At 39.2% G+C, this 7,567-nt stretch overlaps 1 long non-coding RNA gene across 1 annotated transcript in view; it reads left to right on the plus strand.

Moving 5' to 3' along the window:
- LOC127906810 (uncharacterized) overlaps positions 1-7,343 on the plus strand; it is a 7,657-nt gene extending 314 nt beyond the window's left edge. The window contains exons 1-3 of the long non-coding RNA XR_008062903.1: positions 1-109; positions 2,184-2,208; positions 4,015-7,343. The exon at positions 1-109 is cut by the window's left edge and continues 314 nt beyond it. This is a non-coding gene — a long non-coding RNA (uncharacterized LOC127906810). The remainder of the gene's footprint in view (positions 110-2,183; positions 2,209-4,014) is intronic.
- The last annotated feature ends 224 nt before the right edge of the window (positions 7,344-7,567 follow it).

A 7,567-nucleotide genomic window follows, 5' to 3' on the forward strand; every position in this document is an offset into this window, starting at 1 on the left:
TGGCGGAGGAGTTGAAACACCTGGGCGTTGTACTTGACCACAAGCTAAGATGGGGGAAGTGTACGGAGCAGACGTATACGAAAGGACAGCAAAGGCTCTACTTTTGAAGGTAACTGAGCTCTTTTAACGTTGATCGTGTTCTATTGTCACTGTTTCATTGAAAGTGTATTATTTTGTTGTATCATCTGCTGGTCGGGGAAATGCTGATGTATTAAACAGTACAGTGAAATACTTACTCGAGGGCTCTTTCTCAACAATGCAGGGAAATAATAATAATAATAATATAAAATCTAATTTAAAAAACAGAATTAGGTATGATACAAGCTGAAGAAACATGAGAAGGCAAGCATATACAGGTCAGCATCTTACTCAATGTGCAGGGTACTGGAGTGGTTGAGGTGGTTTATTGATAGAGGAAATTATGGTTGAAATGACTAATTATGTATACATTCCAATCAGAACTGACTAGTCCAAATGCTATAATGTACTGTACATGTGAATTTTCTCTCTTGCTCCCTTTCCCAATTGTATATAATGTAGTCAGGAGTTTAGTAACAATGAAGGTCCGTTCCTTAGTTCATTCAGTTGTACAAATCTCCAGGTGGTGGGAACGGGCCATCCCCAGATTGTCTAGAATGTTGATTTATACTGACTGGCCTTGACTTCGTGCTGATAACGCAAAGGCTCAAGAGCTAGGGGGCCCCTCTGCTTGTGAAATAGAACGTTTGGAAAACGCTGACGTCATTTTCAGTTTATAACCTGTGGAAATGTGTGTATGCATTTAGTACTCTCTTGTAATAAACACTGTTTACCTTTGGCTTTTAAGACTGGTCTCAATCTACTTCATGCATAATTAATGAACTTACAACTCATTAATGAATTAGAAATGAGTGCGAATTGATTTTGGCAATAAAACATACAGGAATTTAGAATTCCTCTATCAATTTGGTCCTTCGAGTGCCGGATCTAAATACCTCTCCCTGTGCCTGGAGGTAGTACGCTGGAAAATCGTGCACGGACGAGTTTTTGACTCGTTTTACTAAAGACCTGACCTCTGAATTGAGGATAAAATTGAAACAGGCCTGCGTATTATCACAGAGGACAGAGAGAGTGACTAGATTCAAACGAACAGTGCTTTTCCCAGCCGGCAGCCAGGTAAAGTAGCCTTTATTCTTGATTTGGGGGGGATTTGAGTTCTTTAATTGACGTTCTGAGAATTCATCAATAGTGAGAACTTTGCTATCCCCACGATCATCCCCATGATCATCATACAATGGGTTTTGTAGAACCGATATACACGGAAGCAGGTTCGAAAATAACCCGTGGTAATGTGCACTACCGTAAATAAACTAAACTTAATCATGAGAGGTATATAGCGCCCGAGATTAAGAAGGGATATTAAATAGGTACTGGGAGATAGGACGGTGATCTTGTACAAATACTGGGCATAGAGACACGGCAAGAATGCGCAAGATAACTGGATGGGTCATTTAACCTGTTCAGGATACCACGGATACCACGGATACCACAGGATACTGCCCCTTCTGGAGGATTTGGGTACCCATATAAAACATGATACATTTTTGTCAAAAGTTGCTAATATATGCAAATAAAAAATATTATCGAATAGAAAACACTCTAAAGCTTTTAAAACCGTTTAAATTGTGTCTCTATGTAAAGCAGAACTCTCAAAATCTGCATTTTCCCAAAATATCTCTTCTCATCTGAAAAGTTGGGTCACCTTTGACCTCATCGCAAACACCCTCACCAAACAGTCACAGCACCCAGAACAGTCTCCACGTGTTCAGCGTGATCTCAGCTTTCAATGGGGCTTCTCATTGTGAGAATCGCCGGCTCGCAAGAGTTTGAGCACACGGTAAGCTCTCAGTCACTCAAAAAAACCTGTGCGCAATGGTCAAGTCCTCTCTCTTTTCCAAGATCGATTGAACAGTGCTTGTGTTTCTGTTTGTTCTCAAAATTGCTGTACACCTTTATAACATGTTACAGCTTGATTATGAAGTTAGTTTGACAAGTTTACTCGACATATTATATATACTTTCGAAGTTTTGGTGCGCAACCACTTCAATTTTGACTACATTTTTACCAAAATCAGGCTATTTTGAGAACCGAAAGACGCAGACTTGAAAACTGAACGCTAATTTGGTGAGTATAATCCCTTACAGGTCGTTTGATGGAAGAATAACAAAGGTAAGGGAATATTTAATGTATTAATTTTGGGTTTCTGTCGACTCCAAGATAGAGGAGTCATTATGCTACTGTGGGAGCGCCGACTCCATATTATAGTCTAGTGAACGCAAAATGTAACGTTAAAATTAAATGTAACAATGCAATTGCATTTAGAAGAAGTGTATCTTGCTATACATATGTAAAACATGCATATTTAGTCAAAGTTTATGATGTGTATTTCTTGTTAGCTGACGTTATCTGCCGGGGCTATCGTCATTTCTCAGGACATTTGGGTAGCATTTTTGAACGATGCATCATTGTAAACAGAGATTTATGGATATATATAGCATATTATTGAAAAAAATGAATGTACTGTGTAACATGTTATATTACTGTCATCTGATGAAGATTTCAAAAGGTTAGTGAAATGATTTTTCTTTTAATCCTGCGTTTGTTGATTGCATATTTTTTCCTACTTGGCTATGCTAATGAGCTATGTCTGCGGTGGTGGTTTGACATAAATATGTGCTATGTTTTCGCCGTAAAACATTTTAGAAATCTGACTTGCTGGCTAGATAAACAACTTGTTTATCTTTCATTTGAGCTATTTTACTTGTTAATGTGTGGAGGTTAAATATTTTTAGGAATAGTTTTGCGCATTGTGCGTTATGGTAATGAGCTTGAGCTGTAGTCACGCTACCAGCAGAGGAATAAAACTCCCTAGCTGGTTTTAAATAGTGGCAGTATTGATCACCGTCCCGATTCAACTAATACTACGGAAAATATCCAAATGAGGAGGAGAGGGAAACTTAAATCTAAAAAAATGAGATAAAAGCCATATCTATAGACATGATAGTTCCATGCGAGAGGGGAATTTAACAATTAGTGGCGTGAGATAACGATTATTAGAGTTCTTTACTGACACAACCGGAAAATAAGATTTGAACTAGGGCCTTACAAACCCTGGGCTTATAGTTGTTAGGTTAGACCTAAAAATCTGATTCAAAAGTCAAAACTATTGGTAAGATTTCCATAAAAGAGCTAAACTTAATCATGAGAGATTAAGACAGAAAAGGAAGGAATGTTTAGCCGAATAAGGAGGAGAGGGTAACTTAAATCTAAAGCGAGAGGGGAGTAACAATTAGTGGCGTGAGATAACGATTATTAGAGTTCTTTACTGACACAACCGTAAGATTTTAACAAAAACCCTGGGCTTATAGTTGTTAAGACCTAAAAATCTGATTCAAAAGTCAAAACTATTGGTAAGATTTCATAAAGAGCTAAACTTAATCATGAGAGATTAAGACAGAAGAATAACTAAAGTAACTATAACGGTAAATTACAAATTTATAGAACTGCAGGAATTTAAAATTATATAGAAAGGCATAGATAAGTGTTTAAAGACCATAGCTACTAGTAACGGTAAGGATTAAGAATGGGGAGAAATGCCTCGAAAGAAGCCCCAGAACTAACGGGAGACGAGCGTTATATGGAACAGAAAGACAAGAGAAACATCGATTTCGGTCTAAGATGGAAAAAAAAATACGATTTTGATGGCCGTCTAAATGTAGAAAAGCTGGAATCCCTTATAAAACAGATACATAAGGAATGTGGTAATAATGTGAAAAAGCAGAATAAACAGGGGTTATACATAGCCGGAGTTTGGCTTTCGGAAGCAAAAAAGAGAATGGGACGCGCCGAAAAAGAGATTAAATCTAACAAGGTTCGAGAGGCACTACCCACCGCTCCCGCAGATAGAGAAGTTAACCAATTGGGTGGACGTGAGGGTAACAAACTATATCTTCCTCGATTATACCACCAATGCAGAGATAATCCAGTCGACGAATTGGTGATTATAAGAATACGGCTGCTGGAGCAACCGGTGATATTACAACCCAAGTATGTGGATCCCGCGGAAACTGAGAGAGGTATAATGGAGTTAGAGAAGGAAATAAAGTCGAGAAAAATGAATAAGGTGAGTCAAAAGAAAAATACAAGATGTTTTAATTGTAACAAAATTGGACATTTCGCCCGGGAGTGTAACACTCCACAAAAAAATCGTCAACAGGTTGTAATTTAATAACTCTCTGATGCAGGCACTTACACCCTCGGACTACAAAGGACCGTGTCAGACACGATGGGTGTGTTTTCTATTAAGGTACTGCCAAAACCAGAGGTCCCAGACGAACCAGGGCCAGACACACTCCTCTACCACCCCTGGACCGAACCTGCTACTACTGGGTTAAAAATCCCATTCAGGTAATTAATGTTAGACTATTCAACTATTGATCAATTAGGCACTGAGACTGGTTTTGATGGTAGGGACAATTTGTGGGTGTCTTAAACAGAATAGACTTGCTTAGGATATGCTTCTTGCTAGTCAGGGGGGCGTCTGCAAGATGTTCGGTGAACAATGTTGTACGTATATCCCTAATAACACCAGTCCAGATGGTAGTATATCTAAGGTCCTTAATGGGCTTGATCTGTTGAGATGAGGACCATGGCGGGAGTGGAGGAGTCTGTTGTCTTGGCCTGGTTTGGTAAGTATACTGGTATGGTGGTTACTGGATTTCTGACCCTAATTCTTGTATTATCGTTATTGATGTGTTGTGCTGCTTGCATCATACCGTGTTTTAAGAAGTCTGTTACAGATGTGGTGAAGGCTTCAGGCATGATGCCTTTGCTTGATGCTCCAGTTGGAGATACTGAAGCATGCTTTCAGAGACTGACTGAGGATGACCCATGTATGTTTGTTCTCCCTGTCGTGAAGGGTGGCATGGTGCCCACCTGGTGCAGGATAGGAATAGCTGAGAGGACCAGATGGGTTATAAGAATGCTTTGTTCTGCTTTACTCTGTTTTCCATGACCAAAGTTTTATTCCACACTTTGCAACACATATTAAATCCATGTTATTGTCAGATAGAATACTGAGGGTCCCCAAGGAGAGGGCTTGTTAGTGTAGGAAGGATTTGTAATATGGTTAGCATTTATTAGATTATACGTTTTTAAATAGTATTACATTTAACAGGAATATAGGACATCTATGATGATTTAGGATTATTGTTAGGATGAAGATAGATTGATTAAGGAAATGTAAGGACTTTAGAGAAAAGCCGCTCATAGACATGTTCTTTCTAAAAGAAAATCCATGAGTTTAGATAAAGGATGGGTAAATAGTGTTCTAGAATAGGATGTGACCTACGGGATAATTAACTAATACATTTTTTTGAGCTAATAAACAGAACGAATAAGAAACTGTTTTATTAACCAAACCTGTATGTCCAAGAGTTTATGCACTACAGGTGAAATCACTCAATCCAGTCCCATAGGCCTGGTGGGGGGACCATACCAAGGGCTCCTGGTGACAGCTAGCTGAAAGAGCTACCCGGATTCATATCCCATGGGGAGAGAGGGCTATATGAATCCACTCACCCAGTATGGGAAAAGGTAGAGTGGAGTGGCATAAGGAAATGCTTAACTCTTTAAATAGAAATGAAGGAGGGTCAAGGGTTGTGGTAGGGAGATGACCAGGTCTTGGTCGACACCCTAGTACGGTTCTGGGTAGAGGAGTGTGGATCGGTATGGTAAAGCTGTTCATGAAAGCAGGAATGCCAGATAATGACAGTTGTATTGATTTGCACTATTTATATCCCCAGGAACCAAGTTAGTACAGAGAATATGACCACTGACGAGACCATGTCTGAATTGACAGGCTGGTTGAACTCTGGGGATTTCAATAAAATAAAATGGGCCAGTGTTGACACCTAGTGGTTGTGTGGGTCATGTGCGCAGACAACAGGACATGAAGTTATCTAAAAGGGAAAAGAGAAACACTTCATCTGGGTCATTTGATGACAAGGTATACATTGATAACATTGGGGTTCCAGGAGAGGTGCCAGATGAGTCAAAGCAAGAAATCAGATCCTAGCAGGATTAGAGTTAAGCATTTCCGGGGTTCTACTCTCACAAGAGCGTGGACTGGATTAATTATAGTTATGATAATCAACAGCGCTTTAGCAGGAATACCAATGGTGTTATTAAAGGTTTTGTAGAACAGACTGAAGCAACCAGCTGGAAGACCTGACAGAATAGAATTGCATTAGATAAAAGGGGGAAGTGGGCGTGATAATCAGGACCATGACCATGTCTTACATCCCGGGGTAACGCAGCTCCTCAGCTGGTTTGACCACCCTGGCTCACGGGTTGGCAGAAAACTCTGGGGTGAATACTTCCCTGACTAATTGGTTTGATAGTACGTTTGGAAAATTGAATTTTTTTATAATCACTGTGTTATGGGCGGCATCCACCTGCATGACTGTTTTAATTTTATGCGGCTGTTGTCTAATTCCCTGTGTGCGAGGCCTTGTTTCCAGGGCTCTGGAGAGATCAATGACACTACAGATGGTGCATTATGGGCCGATTCCAGGTTCTGACGTGTGGAGGACTGAAGGCATGTCTACAGAGGAAGTAGACGAATCTGGATCTGTCATTTGTGGGGAATTTATGTTTGATGAGAATAGTGTTGAGATGAAGGGGAAGAATTTGTTTCAATGATTAAACTGTTTTTTTAATAAAGATTGTAAAAAAAAAATCCTGAAAGAGGAGTTATGATTCTGATGTAGGTTTAAAAACAGTTGGAGTTAAGGTTAGATTTGATTGATGGTGGGTGAAGAGTCGGGTAAACATTTATAATAATATTTTTATTTTGTAGATTTGAATGTATAATATTTGATCAAAGGGAGGATTGATAGAGGAAATTATGGTTGAAATGACTAATTATGTATACATTCCAATCAGAACTGACTAGTCCAAATGCTATAATGTACTTTACATGTGAATTTTCTCTCTTGCTCCCTTTCCCAATTGTATATAATGTAGTCAGGAGTTTAGTAACAATGAAGGTCTGTTCCTTAGTTCATTCAGTTGTACAAATCTCCAGGTGGTGGGAACGGGCCATCTCCAGATTGTCTAGAATGTTGATTTATACTGACTGGCCTTGACTTCGTGCTGATAACGCGAAGGCACAAGAGCTAGGGGGCCCCTCTGCTTGTGAAATAGAACGTTTGGAAAACGCTGACGTCATTTTCAGTTTATAACCTGTGGAAATGTGTGTATGCATTTAGTACTCTCTTGTAATAAACACTGTTTACCTTTGGCTTTTAAGACTGGTCTCAATCTACTTCATGCATAATTAATGAACTTACAACTCATTAATGAATTAGAAATGAGTGCGAATTGATTTTGGCAATAAAACATACAGGAATTTAGAATTCCTCTATCATTTATACATACAAAGTGACTGGTAGTAGGATATACATTCAAACAGGGCTGAAAAGTGACTGGTAGTAGGATATACATGTAAACAGGGCTGAAAAGTGAC

This window comes from Oncorhynchus keta, chromosome 13, assembly GCF_023373465.1.
Source record: "Oncorhynchus keta strain PuntledgeMale-10-30-2019 chromosome 13, Oket_V2, whole genome shotgun sequence".
NCBI classification, from domain to species: Eukaryota; Metazoa; Chordata; class Actinopteri; order Salmoniformes; family Salmonidae; genus Oncorhynchus; species Oncorhynchus keta.